Genomic DNA, 21,923 nt, shown 5'->3' with positions numbered 1-21,923 from the left:
GAGAGCCAGCACTAACCACTAGACTGCAGGACTAAACCACCAAAACACTGAGAGCCAGCACTAACCACTAGACTGCAGGACTAAACCACCAAAACACTGAGAGCCAGCACTAACCACTAGACTGCAGGACATGACCACCAAAACACTGAGAGCCAGCACTAACCACTAGACTGCAGGACAGGACCACCAAAACACTGAGAGCCAGCAGTAACCACTAGAATGCAGGACTAAACCACCAAAACACTGAGAGCCAGCACTAACTACTAGACTGCAGTACTAAACCACCAAAACACTGAGAGCCAGCACTAACCACTAGACTGCAGGACTAAACCACCAAAACACTGAGAGCCAGCACTAACCACTAGACTGCAGGACTAAACCACCAAAACACTGAGAGCCAGCACTAACCACTAGACTGCAGGACTAAACCACCAAAACACTGAGAGCCAGCACTAACCACTAGACTGCAGGACTAAACTACCAAAACACTGAGAGCCAGCACTAACCACTAGAATGCAGGACTAAACCACCAAAACACTGAGACCCAGCACTAACCACTAGACTGCAGGACTAAACCACCAAAACACTGAGAGCCAGCACTAACCACTAGACTGCAGGACTAAACCACCAAAACACTGAGAGCCAGCACTAACCACTAGACTGCAGGACTAAACCACCAAAACACTGAGAGCCAGCACTAACCACTAGACTGCAGTACTAAACCACCAAAACACTGAGAGTCAGTACTAACCACTAGACTGCAGGACTAAACCACCAAAACACTGAGAGCCAGCACTAACCACTAGACTGCAGGACATGACCACCAAAACACTGAGAGCCAGCACTAACCACTAGACTGCAGGACTAAACCACCAAAACACTGAGAGCCAGCACTAACCACTAGACTGCAGGACTAAACCACCAAAACACTGAGAGCCAGCACTAACCACTAGACTGCAGGTCTAAACCACCAAAACACTGAGAGCCAGCACTAACCACTAGACTGCAGGACTAAACCACCAAAACACTGAGAGCCGGCACTAACCACTAGACTGCAGGTCTAAACCACCAAAACACTGAGAGCCAGCACTAACCACTAGACTGCAGGTCTAAACCACCAAAACACTGAGAGCCAGCACTAACCACTAGACTGCAGGACTAAACCACCAAAAAACTGAGAGCCAGCACTAACCACTAGACTGCAGTACTAAACCACCAAAACACTGAGAGCCAGCACTAACCACTAGACTGCAGTACTAAACCACCAAAACACTGAGAGCCAGCACTAACCACTAGACTGCAGGACATGACCACCAAAACACTGAGAGCCAGCACTAACCACTAGACTGCAGGACTAAACCACCAAAACACTGAGAGCCAGCACTAACCACTAGACTGCAGGACTAAACCACCAAAACACTGAGAGCCAGCACTAACCACTAGACTGCAAGACTAAACCACCAAAACACTGAGAGCCAGCACTAACCACTAGACTGCAGGACTAAACCACCAAAACACTGAGAGCCAGCACTAACCACTACACTGCAGGACTAAACTACCAAAACACTGAGAGCCAGCACTAACCACTAGACTGCAGTACTAAACCACCAAAACACTGAGAGCCAGCACTAACCACTAGACTGCAGGACATGACCACCAAAACACTGAGAGCCAGCACTAACCACTAGACTGCAGGACTAAACCACCAAAACACTGAGAGCCAGCACTAACCACTAGACTGCAGGACTAAACCACCAAAACACTGAGAGCCAGCACTAACCACTAGACTGCAAGACTAAACCACCAAAACACTGAGAGCCAGCACTAACCACTAGACTGCAGGACTAAACCACCAAAACACTGAGAGCCAGCACTAACCACTAGACTGCAGGACTAAACCACCAAAACACTGAGAGCCAGCACTAACCACTAGACTGCAGGACTAAACCACCAAAACACTGAGAGCCAGCACTAACCACTAGACTGCAGGACTAAACCACCAAAACACTGAGAGCCAGCACTAACCACTAGACTGCAGGACTAAACCACCAAAACACTGAGAGTCAGTACTAACCACTAGACTGCAGGACTAAACCACCAAAACACTGAGAGCCAGCACTAACCACTAGACTGCAGGACTAAACCACCAAAACACTGAGAGCCAGCACTAACCACTAGACTTCAGGACTAAACCACCAAAACACTGAGAGCCAGCACTAACCACTAGACTGCAGGACTAAACCACCAAAACACTGAGAGCCAGCACTAACCACTAGACTGCAGGACTAAACCACCAAAACACTGAGAGCCAGCACTAACCACTAGACTGCAGGACATGACCACCAAAACACTGAGAGCCAGCACTAACCACTAGACTGCAGGACAGGACCACCAAAACACTGAGAGCCAGCAGTAACCACTAGAATGCAGGACTAAACCACCAAAACACTGAGAGCCAGCACTAACTACTAGACTGCAGTACTAAACCACCAAAACACTGAGAGCCAGCACTAACCACTAGACTGCAGGACTAAACCACCAAAACACTGAGAGCCAGCACTAACCACTAGACTGCAGGACTAAACCACCAAAACACTGAGAGCCAGCACTAACCACTAGACTGCAGGACTAAACCACCAAAACACTGAGAGCCAGCACTAACCACTAGACTGCAGGACTAAACTACCAAAACACTGAGAGCCAGCACTAACCACTAGAATGCAGGACTAAACCACCAAAACACTGAGACCCAGCACTAACCACTAGACTGCAGGACTAAACCACCAAAACACTGAGAGCCAGCACTAACCACTAGACTGCAGGACTAAACCACCAAAACACTGAGAGCCAGCACTAACCACTAGACTGCAGGACTAAACCACCAAAACACTGAGAGCCAGCACTAACCACTAGACTGCAGTACTAAACCACCAAAACACTGAGAGCCAGCACTAACCACTAGACTGCAGGACTAAACCACCAAAACACTGAGAGCCAGCACTAACCACTAGACTGCAGGACTAAACCACCAAAACACTGAGAGCTAGTACTAACCACTAGACTGCAGTACTAAACCACCAAAACACTGAGAGCCAGCACTAACCACTAGACCGCAGGACAGGACCACCAAAACACTGAGAGCCAGCACTAACCACTAGAATGCAGGCTAAACCACCAAAACACTGAGAGCCAGCACTAACCATTAGAATGCAGGACTAAACCACCAAAACACTGAGAGCCAGCACTAACCACTAGACAGCAGGACTAAACCACCAAAACACTGAGAGCCAGCACTAACCACTAGAATGCAGGACTAAACCACCAAAACACTGAGTGCCAGCACTAACCACTAGACTGCAGTACTAAACCACCAAAACACTGAGAGCCAGCACTAACCACTAGAATGCAGGACTAAACCACCAAAACACTGAGAGCCAGCACTAACCTCTAGACTGCAGGACTAAACCACCAAAACACTGAGAGCCAGCACTAACTACTAGACTGCAGGACTAAACCACCAAAACACTGAGAGCCAGCACTAACCACTAGAATGCAGGACACGACCACCAAAACACTGAGAGCCAGCACTAACCACTAGACTGCAGGACTAAACCACCAAAACACTGAGAGCCAGCACTAACCACTAGACCGCAGGACAGGACCACCAAAACACTGAGAGCCAGCACTAACCACTAGACTGCAGGACTAAACCACCAAAACACTGAGAGCCAGCACTAACCACTAGACTGCAGGACTAAACCACCAAAACACTGAGAGCCAGCACTAACCACTAGACTGCAGGACTAAACCACCAAAACACTGAGAGCCAGCACTAACCACTAGAATGCAGGCTAAACCACCAAAACACTGAGAGCCAGCACTAACTACTAGACTGCAGTACTAAACCACCAAAACACTGAGAGCCAGCACTAACCTCTAGACAGCAGGACTAAACCACCAAAACACTGAGAGCCAGCACTAACCACTAGACTGCAGGACTAAACCACCAAAACACTGAGAGCCAGCACTAACCACTAGACTGCAGGACTAAACCACCAAAACACTGAGAGCCAGCACTAACCACTAGACTGCAGGACTAAACCACCAAAACACTGAGAGCCAGCACTAACCACTAGACTGCAGGACTAAACCACCAAAACACTGAGAGCCAGCACTAACCACTAGACTGCAGGACTAAACCACCAAAACACTGAGAGCCAGCACTAACCACTAGACTGCAGTACTAAACCACCAAAACACTGAGAGCCAGCACTAACCACTAGAATGCAGGACTAAACCACCAAAACACTGAGAGCCAGCACTAACCTCTAGACTGCAGGACTAAACCACCAAAACACTGAGAGCCAGCACTAACCACTAGACAGCAGGACTAAACCACCAATACACTGAGAGCCAGCACTAACCACTAGACTGCAGGACTAAACCACCAAAACACTGAGAGCCAGCACTAACCACTAGAATGCAGGACTAAACCACCAAAACACTGAGAGCCAGCACTAACCTCTAGACTGCAGGACTAAACCACCAAAACACTGAGAGCCAGCACTAACTACTAGACTGCAGGACTAAACCACCAAAACACTGAGAGCCAGCACTAACCACTAGACTGCAGGACAGGACCACCAAAACACTGAGAGCCAGCACTAACCACTAGAATGCAGGACACGACCACCAAAACACTGAGAGCCAGCACTAACCACTAGACTGCAGGACATGACCACCAAAACACTGAGAGCCAGCACTAACCACTAGACTGCAGGACTAAACCACCAAAACACTGAGAGCCAGCACTAACCACTAGACTGCAGGACTAAACCACCAAAACACTGAGAGCCAGCACTAACCACTAGAATGCAGGACTAAACCACCAAAACACTGAGAGCCAGCACTAACCACTAGAATGCAGGACTAAACCACCAAAGCACTGAGAGCCAGCACTAACCACTAGACTGCAGGACTAAACCACCAAAACACTGAGAGCCAGCACTAACCACTAGAATGCAGGACACGACCACCAAAACACTGAGAGCCAGCACTAACCACTAGACTGCAGGACTAAACCACCAAAACACTGAGAGCCAGCACTAACCACTAGACTGCAGGACACGACCACCAAAACACTGAGAGCCAGCACTAACCACTAGACTGCAGGACTAAACCACCAAAACACTGAGAGCCAGCACTAACCACTAGAATGCAGGACACGACCACCAAAACACTGAGAGCCAGCACTAACCACTAGACTGCAGGACTAAACCACCAAAACACTGAGAGCCAGCACTAACCACTAGACTGCAGGACTAAACCACCAAAACACTGAGAGCCAGCACTAACCACTAGACTGCAGGACTAAACCACCAAAACACTGAGAGCCAGCACTAACCACTAGAATGCAGGACTAAACCACAAAAACACTGAGAGCCAGCACTAACCACTAGACTGCAGGACTAAACCACCAAAACACTGAGAGCCAGCACTAACCACTAGACTGCAGGACTAAACCACCAAAACACTGAGAGCCGGCACTAACCACTAGACTGCAGGTCTAAACCACCAAAACACTGAGAGCCAGCACTAACCACTAGAATGCAGTACTAAACCACCAAAACACTGAGAGCCAGCACTAACCACTAGACTGCAGGACTAAACCACCAAAACACTGAGAGCCAGCACTAACCACTAGAATGCAGGACTAAACCACCAAAACACTGAGAGCCAGCACTAACCACTAGACTGCAGGACTAAACCACCAAAACACTGAGAGCCAGCACTAACCACTAGACTGCAGGACTAAACCACCAAAACACTGAGAGCCGGCACTAACCACTAGACTGCAGGTCTAAACCACCAAAACACTGAGAGCCAGCACTAACCACTAGACTGCAGTACTAAACCACCAAAACACTGAGAGCCAGCACTAACCACTAGACTGCAGGACTAAACCACCAAAACACTGAGAGCCAGCACTAACCACTAGACAGCAGGACTAAACCACCAAAACACTGAGAGCCAGCACTAACCACTAGACCGCAGGACAGGACCACCAAAACACTGAGAGCCAGCACTAACCACTAGACTGCAGGACTAAACCACCAAAACACTGAGAGCCAGCACTAACCACTAGACTGCAGGACATGACCACCAAAACACTGAGAGCCAGCACTAACCACTAGACTGCAGGACTAAACCACCAAAACACTGAGAGCCAGCACTAACCACTAGACTGCAGGACTAAACCACCAAAACACTGAGAGCCAGCACTAACCACTAGACTGCAGGACTAAACCACCAAAACACTGAGAGCCAGCACTAACCACTAGACTGCAGGACACGACCACCAAAACACTGAGAGCCAGCACTAACCACTAGACTGCAGGACTAAACCACCAAAACACTGAGAGCCAGCACTAACCACTAGACTGCAGGACTAAACCACCAAAACACTGAGAGCCAGCACTAACCACTAGACTGCAGGTCTAAACCACCAAAACACTGAGAGCCAGCACTAACCACTAGACTGCAGGACTAAACCACCAAAACACTGAGAGCCGGCACTAACCACTAGACTGCAGGTCTAAACCACCAAAACACTGAGAGCCAGCACTAACCACTAGACTGCAGGTCTAAACCACCAAAACACTGAGAGCCAGCACTAACCACTAGACTGCAGGACTAAACCACCAAAAAACTGAGAGCCAGCACTAACCACTAGACTGCAGTACTAAACCACCAAAACACTGAGAGCCAGCACTAACCACTAGACTGCAGTACTAAACCACCAAAACACTGAGAGCCAGCACTAACCACTAGACTGCAGGACATGACCACCAAAACACTGAGAGCCAGCACTAACCACTAGACTGCAGGACTAAACCACCAAAACACTGAGAGCCAGCACTAACCACTAGACTGCAGGACTAAACCACCAAAACACTGAGAGCCAGCACTAACCACTAGACTGCAAGACTAAACCACCAAAACACTGAGAGCCAGCACTAACCACTAGACTGCAGGACTAAACCACCAAAACACTGAGAGCCAGCACTAACCACTAGACTGCAGGACTAAACCACCAAAACACTGAGAGCCAGCAGTAACCACTAGACTGCAAGACTAAACTACCAAAACACTGAGAGCCAGCACTAACCACTAGACTGCAGGACTAAACCACCAAAACACTGAGAGCCAGCACTAACCACTAGACTGCAGGACATGACCACCAAAACACTGAGAGCCAGCACTAACCACTAGACTGCAGGACTAAACCACCAAAACACTGAGAGCCAGCACTAACCACTAGACTGCAGGACTAAACCACCAAAACACTGAGAGCCAGCACTAACCACTAGACTGCAAGACTAAACCACCAAAACACTGAGAGCCAGCACTAACCACTAGACTGCAGGACTAAACCACCAAAACACTGAGAGCCAGCACTAACCACTAGACTGCAGGACTAAACCACCAAAACACTGAGAGCCAGCACTAACCACTAGACTGCAGGACTAAACCACCAAAACACTGAGAGCCAGCACTAACCACTAGACTGCAGGACTAAACCACCAAAACACTGAGAGCCAGCACTAACCACTAGACTGCAGGACTAAACCACCAAAACACTGAGAGTCAGTACTAACCACTAGACTGCAGGACTAAACCACCAAAACACTGAGAGCCAGCACTAACCACTAGACTGCAGGACTAAACCACCAAAACACTGAGAGCCAGCACTAACCACTAGACTGCAGGACTAAACCACCAAAACACTGAGAGCCAGCACTAACCACTAGACTGCAGGACTAAACCACCAAAACACTGAGAGCCAGCACTAACCACTAGACTGCAGGACTAAACCACCAAAACACTGAGAGCCAGCACTAACCACTAGACTGCAGGACATGACCACCAAAACACTGAGAGCCAGCACTAACCACTAGACTGCAGGACAGGACCACCAAAACACTGAGAGCCAGCAGTAACCACTAGAATGCAGGACTAAACCACCAAAACACTGAGAGCCAGCACTAACTACTAGACTGCAGTACTAAACCACCAAAACACTGAGAGCCAGCACTAACCACTAGACTGCAGGACTAAACCACCAAAACACTGAGAGCCGGCACTAACCACTAGACTGCAGGACTAAACCACCAAAACACTGAGAGCCAGCACTAACCACTAGACTGCAGGACTAAACCACCAAAACACTGAGAGCCAGCACTAACCACTAGACTGCAGGACTAAACCACCAAAACACTGAGAGCCAGCACTAACCACTAGACTGCAGGACAGGACCACCAAAACACTGAGAGCCAGCAGTAACCACTAGAATGCAGGACTAAACCACCAAAACACTGAGAGCCGGCACTAACCACTAGACTGCAGGTCTAAACCACCAAAACACTGAGAGCCAGCACTAACCACTAGACTGCAGGTCTAAACCACCAAAACACTGAGAGCCAGCACTAACCTCTAGACTGCAGGACTAAACCACCAAAACACTGAGAGCCAGCACTAACCACTAGACTGCAGTACTAAACCACCAAAACACTGAGAGCCAGCACTAACCACTAGACTGCAGGACATGACCACCAAAACACTGAGAGCCAGCACTAACCACTAGACTGCAGGACTAAACCACCAAAACACTGAGAGCCAGCACTAACCACTAGACTGCAGGACTAAACCACCAAAACACTGAGAGCCAGCACTAACCACTAGACTGCAGGACTAAACCACCAAAACACTGAGAGCCAGCACTAACCACTAGACTGCAGGACTAAACTACCAAAACACTGAGAGCCAGCACTAACCACTAGACTGCAGGACTAAACCACCAAAACACTGAGACCCAGCACTAACCACTAGACTGCAGGACTAAACCACCAAAACACTGAGAGCCAGCACTAACCACTAGACTGCAGGACATGACCACCAAAACACTGAGAGCCAGCACTAACCACTAGACTGCAGGACTAAACCACCAAAACACTGAGAGCCAGCACTAACCACTAGACTGCAGGACTAAACCACCAAAACACTGAGAGTCAGTACTAACCACTAGACTGCAGGACTAAACCACCAAAACACTGAGAGCCAGCACTAACCACTAGACTGCAGGACTAAACCACCAAAACACTGAGAGCCAGCACTAACCACTAGACTGCAGGACTAAACCACCAAAACACTGAGAGCCAGCACTAACCACTAGACTGCAGGACTAAACCACCAAAACACTGAGAGCCAGCACTAACCACTAGACTGCAGGACTAAACCACCAAAACACTGAGAGCCAGCACTAACCACTAGACTGCAGGACATGACCACCAAAACACTGAGAGCCAGCACTAACCACTAGACTGCAGGACAGGACCACCAAAACACTGAGAGCCAGCAGTAACCACTAGAATGCAGGACTAAACCACCAAAACACTGAGAGCCAGCACTAACTACTAGACTGCAGGACTAAACCACCAAAACACTGAGAGCCAGCACTAACCACTAGACTGCAGGACTAAACCACCAAAACACTGAGAGCCAGCACTAATCACTAGACTGCAGTACTAAACCACCAAAACACTGAGAGCCAGCACTAACCACTAGACTGCAGGACTAAACCACCAAAACACTGACAGCTAGTACTAACCACTAGACTGCAGTACTAAACCACCAAAACACTGAGAGCCAGCACTAACCACTAGACTGCAGGACTAAACCACCAAAACACTGAGAGCCAGCACTAACCACTAGACTGCAGGACTAAACCACCAAAACACTGAGAGCCAGCACTAACCACTAGACTGCAGGACTAAACCACCAAAACACTGAGAGTCAGTACTAACCACTAGACTGCAGGACTAAACCACCAAAACACTGAGAGCCAGCACTAACCACTAGACTGCAGGACTAAACCACCAAAACACTGAGAGCCAGCACTAACCACTAGACTGCAGGACTAAACCACCAAAACACTGAGAGCCAGCACTAACCACTAGACTGCAGGTCTAAACCACCAAAACACTGAGAGCCAGCACTAACCACTAGACTGCAGGACTAAACCACCAAAACACTGAGAGCCGGCACTAACCACTAGACTGCAGGTCTAAACCACCAAAACACTGAGAGCCAGCACTAACCACTAGACTGCAGGACTAAACCACCAAAACACTGAGAGCCGGCACTAACCACTAGACTGCAGGTCTAAACCACCAAAACACTGAGAGCCAGCACTAACCACTAGACTGCAGTACTAAACCACCAAAACACTGAGAGCCAGCACTAACCACTAGACTGCAGGACTAAACCACCAAAACACTGAGAGCCAGCACTAACCACTAGACAGCAGGACTAAACCACCAAAACACTGAGAGCCAGCACTAACCACTAGACCGCAGGACAGGACCACCAAAACACTGAGAGCCAGCACTAACCACTAGACTGCAGGACTAAACCACCAAAACACTGAGAGCCAGCACTAACCACTAGACTGCAGGACATGACCACCAAAACACTGAGAGCCAGCACTAACCACTAGACTGCAGGACTAAACCACCAAAACACTGAGAGCCAGCACTAACCACTAGACTGCAGGACTAAACCACCAAAACACTGAGAGCCAGCACTAACCACTAGACTGCAGGACTAAACCACCAAAACACTGAGAGCCAGCACTAACCACTAGACTGCAGGACATGACCACCAAAACACTGAGAGCCAGCACTAACCACTAGACTGCAGGACATGACCACCAAAACACTGAGAGCCAGCACTAACCACTAGACTGCAGGACTAAACCACCAAAACACTGAGAGCCAGCACTAACCACTAGACTGCAGGACTAAACCACCAAAACACTGAGAGCCAGCACTAACCACTAGACTGCAGGACTAAACCACCAAAACACTGAGAGCCAGCAGTAACCACTAGACTGCAGGACTAAACCACCAAAACACTGAGAGCCAGCACTAACCACTAGACTGCAGGTCTAAACCACCAAAACACTGAGAGCCAGCACTAACCACTAGAATGCAGTACTAAACCACCAAAACACTGAGAGCCAGCACTAACCACTAGACTGCAGGACTAAACCACCAAAACACTGAGAGCCGGCACTAACCACTAGACTGCAGGTCTAAACCACCAAAACACTGAGAGCCAGCACTAACCACTAGACTGCAGTACTAAACCACCAAAACACTGAGAGCCAGCACTAACCACTAGACTGCAGGACTAAACCACCAAAACACTGAGAGCCAGCACTAACCACTAGACAGCAGGACTAAACCACCAAAACACTGAGAGCCAGCACTAACCACTAGACCGCAGGACAGGACCACCAAAACACTGAGAGCCAGCACTAACCACTAGACTGCAGGACTAAACCACCAAAACACTGAGAGCCAGCACTAACCACTAGACTGCAGGACATGACCACCAAAACACTGAGAGCCAGCACTAACCACTAGACTGCAGGACTAAACCACCAAAACACTGAGAGCCAGCACTAACCACTAGACTGCAGGACTAAACCACCAAAACACTGAGAGCCAGCACTAACCACTAGACTGCAGTACTAAACCACCAAAACACTGAGAGCCAGCACTAACCACTAGACTGCAGGACTAAACCACCAAAACACTGAGAGCCAGCACTAACCACTAGACAGCAGGACTAAACCACCAAAACACTGAGAGCCAGCACTAACCACTAGACTGCAGGACATGACCACCAAAACACTGAGAGCCAGCACTAACCACTAGACTGCAGGACTAAACCACCAAAACACTGAGAGCCAGCACTAACCACTAGACTGCAGGACTAAACCACCAAAACACTGAGAGCCAGCACTAACCACTAGACTGCAGGACTAAACCACCAAAACACTGAGAGCCAGCACTAACCACTAGACTGCAGGACATGACCACCAAAACACTGAGAGCCAGCACTAACCACTAGACTGCAGGACATGACCACCAAAACACTGAGAGCCAGCACTAACCACTAGACTGCAGGACTAAACCACCAAAACACTGAGAGCCAGCACTAACCACTAGACTGCAGGACTAAACCACCAAAACACTGAGAGCCAGCATTAACCACTAGACTGCAGGTCTAAACCACCAAAACACTGAGAGCCAGCACTAACCACTAGACTGCAGGACTAAACCACCAAAACACTGAGAGCCGGCACTAACCACTAGACTGCAGGTCTAAACCACCAAAACACTGAGAGCCAGCACTAACCACTAGACTGCAGGTCTAAACCACCAAAACACTGAGAGCCAGCACTAACCACTAGACTGCAGGACTAAACCACCAAAACACTGAGAGCCAGCACTAACCACTAGACTGCAGTACTAAACCACCAAAACACTGAGAGCCAGCACTAACCACTAGACTGCAGTACTAAACCACCAAAACACTGAGAGCCAGCACTAACCACTAGACTGCAGGACATGACCACCAAAACACTGAGAGCCAGCACTAACCACTAGACTGCAGGACTAAACCACCAAAACACTGAGAGCCAGCACTAACCACTAGACTGCAGGACTAAACCACCAAAACACTGAGAGCCAGCACTAACCACTAGACTGCAAGACTAAACCACCAAAACACTGAGAGCCAGCACTAACCACTAGACTGCAGGACTAAACCACCAAAACACTGAGAGCCAGCACTAACCACTAGACTGCAGGACTAAACTACCAAAACACTGAGAGCCAGCACTAACCACTAGAATGCAGGACTAAACCACCAAAACACTGAGACCCAGCACTAACCACTAGACTGCAGGACTAAACCACCAAAACACTGAGAGCCAGCACTAACCACTAGACTGCAGGACTAAACCACCAAAACACTGAGAGCCAGCACTAACCACTAGACTGCAGGACTAAACCACCAAAACACTGAGAGCCAGCACTAACCACTAGACTGCAGGACTAAACCACCAAAACACTGAGAGTCAGTACTAACCACTAGACTGCAGGACTAAACCACCAAAACACTGAGAGCCAGCACTAACCACTAGACTGCAGGACTAAACCACCAAAACACTGAGAGCCAGCACTAACCACTAGACTGCAGGACTAAACCACCAAAACACTGAGAGCCAGCACTAACCACTAGAATGCAGGACTAAACCACCAAAACACTGAGAGCCAGCACTAACCACTAGACTGCAGGACTAAACCACCAAAACACTGAGAGCCAGCACTAACCACTAGACTGCAGGACTAAACCACCAAAACACTGAGAGCCAGCAGTAACCACTAGACTGCAGGACTAAACCACCAAAACACTGAGAGCCAGCACTAACCACTAGACTGCAGGTCTAAACCACCAAAACACTGAGAGCCAGCACTAACCACTAGAATGCAGTACTAAACCACCAAAACACTGAGAGCCAGCACTAACCACTAGACTGCAGGACTAAACCACCAAAACACTGAGAGCCAGCACTAACCACTAGAATGCAGGACTAAACCACCAAAACACTGAGAGCCAGCACTAACCACTAGACTGCAGGACTAAACCACCAAAACACTGAGAGCCAGCACTAACCACTAGACTGCAGGACTAAACCACCAAAACACTGAGAGCCGGCACTAACCACTAGACTGCAGGTCTAAACCACCAAAACACTGAGAGCCAGCACTAACCACTAGACTGCAGTACTAAACCACCAAAACACTGAGAGCCAGCACTAACCACTAGACTGCAGGACTAAACCACCAAAACACTGAGAGCCAGCACTAACCACTAGACAGCAGGACTAAACCACCAAAACACTGAGAGCCAGCACTAACCACTAGACCGCAGGACAGGACCACCAAAACACTGAGAGCCAGCACTAACCACTAGACTGCAGGACTAAACCACCAAAACACTGAGAGCCAGCACTAACCACTAGACTGCAGGACATGACCACCAAAACACTGAGAGCCAGCACTAACCACTAGACTGCAGGACTAATCCACCAAAACACTGAGAGCCAGCACTAACCACTAGACTGCAGGACTAAACCACCAAAACACTGAGAGCCAGCACTAACCACTAGACTGCAGGACTAAACCACCAAAACACTGAGAGCCAGCACTAACCACTAGACTGCAGGACATGACCACCAAAACACTGAGAGCCAGCACTAACCACTAGACTGCAGGACTAAACCACCAAAACACTGAGAGCCAGCACTAACCACTAGACTGCAGGACTAAACCACCAAAACACTGAGAGCCAGCACTAACCACTAGACTGCAGGTCTAAACCACCAAAACACTGAGAGCCAGCACTAACCACTAGACTGCAGGACTAAACCACCAAAACACTGAGAGCCGGCACTAACCACTAGACTGCAGGTCTAAACCACCAAAACACTGAGAGCCAGCACTAACCACTAGACTGCAGGTCTAAACCACCAAAACACTGAGAGCCAGCACTAACCACTAGACTGCAGGACTAAACCACCAAAACACTGAGAGCCAGCACTAACCACTAGACTGCAGTACTAAACCACCAAAACACTGAGAGCCAGCACTAACCACTAGACTGCAGTACTAAACCACCAAAACACTGAGAGCCAGCACTAACCACTAGACTGCAGGACATGACCACCAAAACACTGAGAGCCAGCACTAACCACTAGACTGCAGGACTAAACCACCAAAACACTGAGAGCCAGCACTAACCACTAGACTGCAGGACTAAACCACCAAAACACTGAGAGCCAGCACTAACCACTAGACTGCAAGACTAAACCACCAAAACACTGAGAGCCAGCACTAACCACTAGACTGCAGGACTAAACCACCAAAACACTGAGAGCCAGCACTAACCACTAGACTGCAGGACTAAACTACCAAAACACTGAGAGCCAGCACTAACCACTAGAATGCAGGACTAAACCACCAAAACACTGAGACCCAGCACTAACCACTAGACTGCAGGACTAAACCACCAAAACACTGAGAGCCAGCACTAACCACTAGACTGCAGGACTAAACCACCAAAACACTGAGAGCCAGCACTAACCACTAGACTGCAGGACTAAACCACCAAAACACTGAGAGCCAGCACTAACCACTAGACTGCAGGACTAAACCACCAAAACACTGAGAGTCAGTACTAACCACTAGACTGCAGGACTAAACCACCAAAACACTGAGAGCCAGCACTAACCACTAGACTGCAGGACTAAACCACCAAAACACTGAGAGCCAGCACTAACCACTAGACTGCAGGACTAAACCACCAAAACACTGAGAGCCAGCACTAACCACTAGAATGCAGGACTAAACCACCAAAACACTGAGAGCCAGCACTAACCACTAGACTGCAGGACTAAACCACCAAAACACTGAGAGCCAGCACTAACCACTAGACTGCAGGACCAAACCACCAAAACACTGAGAGCCAGCAGTAACCACTAGACTGCAGGACTAAACCACCAAAACACTGAGAGCCAGCACTAACCACTAGACTGCAGGACTAAACCACCAAAACACTGAGAGCCGGCACTAACCACTAGACTGCAGGACTAAACCACCAAAACACTGAGAGCCAGCACTAACCACTAGACTGCAGGACTAAACCACCAAAACACTGAGAGCCAGCACTAACCACTAGACTGCAGGACTAAACCACCAAAACACTGAGAGCCAGCACTAACCACTAGACTGCAGGTCTAAACCACCAAAACACTGAGAGCCAGCACTAACCACTAGACTGCAGGACTAAACCACCAAAACACTGAGAGCCGGCACTAACCACTAGACTGCAGGTCTAAACCACCAAAACACTGAGAGCCAGCACTAACCACTAGACTGCAGGTCTAAACCACCAAAACACTGAGAGCCAGCACTAACCACTAGACTGCAGGACTAAACCACCAAAACACTGAGAGCCAGCACTAACCACTAGACTGCAGTACTAAACCACCAAAACACTGAGAGCCAGCACTAACCACTAGACTGCAGTACTAAACCACCAAAACACTGAGAGCCAGCACTAACCACTAGACTGCAGGACATGACCACCAAAACACTGAGAGCCAGCACTAACCACTAGACTGCAGGACTAAACCACCAAAACACTGAGAGCCAGCACTAACCACTAGACTGCAGGACTAAACCACCAAAACACTGAGAGCCAGCACTAACCACTAGACTGCAGGACTAAACCACCAAAACACTGAGAGCCAGCACTAACCACTAGACTGCAGGACTAAACTACCAAAACACTGAGAGCCAGCACTAACCACTAGAATGCAGGACTAAACCACCAAAACACTGAGACCCAGCACTAACCACTAGACTGCAGGACATGACCACCAAAACACTGAGAGCCAGCACTAACCACTAGACTGCAGGACTAAACCACCAAAACACTGAGAGCCAGCACTAACCACTAGACTGCAGGACTAAACCACCAAAACACTGAGAGCCAGCACTAACCACTAGACTGCAAGACTAAACCACCAAAACACTGAGAGCCAGCACTAACCACTAGACTGCAGGACTAAACCACCAAAACACTGAGAGCCAGCACTAACCACTAGACTGCAGGACTAAACTACCAAAACACTGAGAGCCAGCACTAACCACTAGAATGCAGGACTAAACCACCAAAACACTGAGACCCAGCACTAACCACTAGACTGCAGGACTAAACCACCAAAACACTGAGAGCCAGCACTAACCACTAGACTGCAGGACTAAACCACCAAAACACTGAGAGCCAGCACTAACCACTAGACTGCAGGACTAAACCACCAAAACACTGAGAGCCAGCACTAACCACTAGACTGCAGGACTAAACCACCAAAACACTGAGAGTCAGTACTAACCACTAGACTGCAGGACTAAACCACCAAAACACTGAGAGCCAGCACTAACCACTAGACTGCAGGACTAAACCACCAAAACACTGAGAGCCAGCACTAACCACTAGACTGCAGGACTAAACCACCAAAACACTGAGAGCCAGCACTAACCACTAGAATGCAGGACTAAACCACCAAAACACTGAGAGCTAGTACTAACCACTAGACTGCAGGACTAAACCACCAAAACACTGAGAGCCAGCACTAACCACTAGACTGCAGGACTAAACCACCAAAACACTGAGAGCCAGCACTAACCACTAGACTGCAGGACTAAACCACCAAAACACTGAGAGCCAGCACTAACCACTAGACTGCAGGACTAAACCACCAAAACACTGAGAGCCAGCACTAACCACTAGACTGCAGGACTAAACCACCAAAACACTGAGAGCCAGCAGTAACCACTAGACTGCAGGACTAAACCACCAAAACACTGAGAGCCAGCACTAACCACTAGACTGCAGGACTAAACCACCAAAACACTGAGAGCCGGCACTAACCACTAGACTGCAGGACTAAACCACCAAAACACTGAGAGCCAGCACTAACCACTAGACTGCAGGACTAAACCACCAAAACACTGAGAGTCAGTACTAACCACTAGACTGCAGGACTAAACCACCAAAACACTGAGAGCCAGCACTAACCACTAGACTGCAGGACATGACCACCAAAACACTGAGAGCCAGCACTAACCACTAGACTGCAGGACATGACCACCAAAACACTGAGAGCCAGCACTAACCACTAGACTGCAGGACTAAACCACCAAAATGGATTTACAAAACTAACAGTCTAGAGCAGGAGGGCCCAACCTTTTCTGGTTGGGGGCCACATTGTCAGCCTGAACCAATTCCAAGGGCCGAAAATAAAACTGAAAAGAGGTAATGGCGCATTGTACATACAGTATATATCATTACTGTCTGGTTACACTTCTAGTATCTAATGGGACAATACATGAAAGATACATGTGAGCAGCCACTGGACATAGACATACATGTGGTTGGGGGCCGCAAAGAAGGGTATCAAGGGCCGCATGTGGCCCCTGGGGCTTAGGTTGTGCCCCCCTGGTGTAGAGGATGCTCGCCCGTTACTCTGTACCTGGCCCACTGACCACCAGTGTTAGTACAGACCCAAATACTAATGACCAGTGGCGGCCCCCAGTAATGTGCATGCGCTTCACTAAACCTTGTCCAGAATCTAAAACCCAATGTATAAAGAAACAGCCTCTACATTTACAGAAATCTCTACAGAACAAAGTCTTATCATCTATTCCATCAACACCGTCCCTTTAAATATATAAAAGATGCAAAATGCAAAAAATGCGGTTTCCTTATGATTTCTGTGCTTTGGGGGTCAGTAGTGTCAGTTTGTATTCGGCTTCGTTCACATCAGCGTTCAGGAGCAGGAGAGCGGAAAGGACGGAGCCCCGGGACCCCACAGACTATAATGGGGTCCGTTATGTTTCCGCTCAGAAGATGATTTGGAGCAGAGACTAGAGTTGTGCGCGCCGGAGAACGGAGGCTGAGCGCTGATGTGAACGAAGCCTTGGCTGGATTGCTCAACACATGAACGGTAAACTTGTGACACGTCCTCGCGGTCCGCTACAATGTGTCCATATCCTCAGACGGTTGTTGCAGCAGTTGGCGGTTATTTCCTGCCCCCATATTGTTAGCGGGATGTTTACTCCGAGCACAATCTCTTGTGGGTGTCTATTCGCATTGTCCTGTCCATAGAGGCTATCCTCCCCTTCTAACATCGTGATAGAGAAAAGAGGAGGAAATAACAAGATAAATCCAAATAATGTAAGAGGGGCAGGAAGCGTCAGCGCGCTGGTGTGAGCCCATTACAAGATCCCAAATCTCCAGTTCTGCATCCAGTCCCTTCGGCATCAAGGATCCAAATTCATATATTTTCTTCGATTCGCATCTAGAGATCCGGGAAATAAATCGCCCCCCCCCCCCCTCCCATTTTCACCAACGGATTCAATTGCCATAAATTTCTGGCGCGATGTGTCCCCGGATGACGGAGGTTTCTCATATCCCTTTCTGATGTCATCAATGTCTTCAGCGGCTCTTGTCTTCAGCGGCTCTTGTCTTCAGCGGCTCTTGTCTTCAGGGCCCTCTTGGTTCTCCCGGGCGTTCTATGAAACGGACGACCGGTTACGGCTACTCGTCAGCGTTTCCTTGATGTTTGTTGTAGATTTTATTATACTCGTTTTTCTCAGAAAATTGGTTTCTTTGCAATGTTGACATCGACCCCATCTATAGGAGCCGTTCAGGGTCCTCCAATTATTTAGTTACTTTCTTTTTATTATTCCTAACCGTTGGTGCCATTCGTAGGCCCAAATTGGGCGCCCGGGTGTTTACTATTGAGGGCTGGGTAGGGATTACGGGCCCCAGTATTTTATACCAATGTTTTTGTATGACCGTTGAATTGTAATAACCCAGCCCCCAATAGTATACCCTATGAGAAACCTCCGTCATCCGGGGACACATTGCGCCAGTAATTTATGGCAATTGAATCCGTTAGTGAAAATTGGAGGGGGGGGGGGGGGTGATTTATTTCCCGGATCTCTAGATGCCAATCAAAGAAAATTTGGATCCTTGATGCCGAAGGGACTGGATGCAGAACTGGAGATTTGGGATCTTGTAATGGGCTCACACCAGCGCGCTGACGCTTCCTGCCCCTCTTACATTATTTGGATTTATCTTGTTATTTCCTCCTCTTTTCTCTATCACGATGTTAGAAGGGGAGGATAGCCTCTATGGACAGGACAATGCGAATAGACACCCACAAGAGATTGTGCTCGGAGTAAACATCCCGCTAACAATATGTGTGCAGGAAATAACCGCCAACTGCTGCAACAACCGTCTGAGGATATGGACACATTGTAGCGGACCGCGAGGACGTGTCACAAGTTTACCGTTCATGTGTTGAGCAATCCAGCCAAGGCTTCGTTCACATCAGCGCTCAGCCTCCGTTCTCCGGCGCGCACAACTCTAGTCTCTGCTCCAAATCATCTTCTGAGCGGAAACATAACGGACCCCATTATAGTCTGTGGGGTCCCGGGGCTCCGTCCTTTCCGCTCTCCTGCTCCTGAACGCTGATGTGAACGAAGCCGAATACAAACTGACACTACTGACCCCCAAAGCACAGAAATCATAAGGAAACCGCATTTTTTGCATTTTGCATCTTTTATATATTTAAAGGGACGGTGTTGATGGAATAGATGATAAGACTTTGTTCTGTAGAGATTTCTGTAAATGTAGAGGCTGTTTCTTTATACATTGGGTTTTAGATTCTGGACAAGGTTTAGTGAAGCGCATGCACATTACTGGGGGCCGCCACCGGTCATTCTTATACCAGACCACCAAACCACTCACCACTAGACTGCAGGACTAAATCACTCAAACATTGGATGGAAGGGGTTGGATTGCTAAACAAGGACACAATAAAAGCTAGGCTTAGGCCTCATGCACACGACCGTTGTGTGCATCCGCGGCCGTTGTTCCATTTTCCGGTTTTTTTCGCTGACCCATTGACTTTCAATGGGTCCGTGGAAAAATCGGAAAATGCACCGTTTGGCTTCCGCGTCCGTGATCCGTTTTTCCAGTCCGTGAAAAAAATATGACCTGTCCTATTTTTTTCACCGACAACGGTTCACGGACCCATTCAAGTCAATAGGTCCGTGAAAAATCACGGATGCACACAAGATAGTCATCCACGTCCGTGATCCGTGTCCGTGATCCGTGTCCGTTTTTCCTATAATTTTCAATGCAAACTTGACTTCGTTTTTTTTTTTCACTTTTCATGTCCGTGGATCCTCCAAAAATCAATGAAGACCCACGTATGAAAAAACGGACACGGATCACGGAACAACGGAAATCCGTTTTGCGGACCACAAAAAAAAAGGTCGTGTGCATGAGGCCTTAACCTGATAAACCACTGGACACCAGGGACTGGATTATTACACCACCGGACACCAGGGACTGGATTATTACACCACCAGACACCAGGGACTATATTATTACACCACTGGACACCAGGGACTATATTATTACACCACCGGACACCAGGGACTATATTATTACACCACCGGACACCAGGGACTATATTATTACACCACTGGACACCAGGGACTATATTATTACACCACTGGACACTAGGGACTATATTATTACACCACTGGACACCAGGGACTGGATTATTACACCACCGGACACCAGGGACTATATTATTACACCACTGGACACCAGGGACTATATTATTACACCACTGGACACCAGGGACTATATTATTATACCACTGGACACCAGGGACTATATTATTACACCACTGGACACCAGGAACTATATTATTACACCACCGGACACCAGGGACTATATTATTACACCACTGGACACCAGGGACTATATTATTACACCACTGGACACCAGGGACTATATTATTACACCACTGGACACCAGGGACTATATTATTACACCACCGGACACCAGGGACTATATTATTACACCACTGGACACCAGGGACTATATTATTACACCACTGGACACTAGGGACTATATTATTACACCACTGGACACCAGGGACTATATTATTACACCACTGGACACCAGGGACTATATTATTACACCACTGGACACCAGGGACTATATTATTACACCACTGGACACCAGGGACTATATTATTACACCACTGGACACCAGGGACTATATTATTACACCACTGGACACCAGGGACTATATTATTACACCACTGGACACCAAGGACTATATTATTACACCACTGGACACCAGGGACTACATTATTACACCACTGGAAACCAGGGACTATATTATTACACCACTGGACACCAGGGACTATATTATTACACCACTGGACACCAAGGACTATATTATTACACCACTGGACACCGGAGACTATATTATTACACCACTGGACACCAGGGACTATATTATTACACCACTGGACACCAGGGACTATATTATTACACCACTGGACACCAGGGACT

The 21,923-nt window shown here is 48.3% G+C and overlaps 2 protein-coding genes across 7 annotated transcripts in view; both read right to left on the bottom strand.

Moving 5' to 3' along the window:
• Positions 1-21,923, bottom strand: part of LOC120986703 (phospholipid scramblase 3-like) — a 270,830-nt gene that overhangs the window by 179,392 nt on the left and 69,515 nt on the right. The gene's annotated exons all lie outside the window — the stretch shown is intronic.
• Positions 1-21,923, bottom strand: part of LOC120986705 (phospholipid scramblase 3-like) — a 59,521-nt gene that overhangs the window by 23,743 nt on the left and 13,855 nt on the right. The window lies entirely within an intron of this gene.

This window comes from Bufo bufo, chromosome 1, assembly GCF_905171765.1.
Source record: "Bufo bufo chromosome 1, aBufBuf1.1, whole genome shotgun sequence".
Lineage (NCBI taxonomy): Eukaryota > Metazoa > Chordata > Amphibia > Anura > Bufonidae > Bufo > Bufo bufo.
The sequence above is the reverse complement of the archived record's forward strand: the minus strand, read 5'-3'. Positions and strand labels throughout refer to the sequence as shown.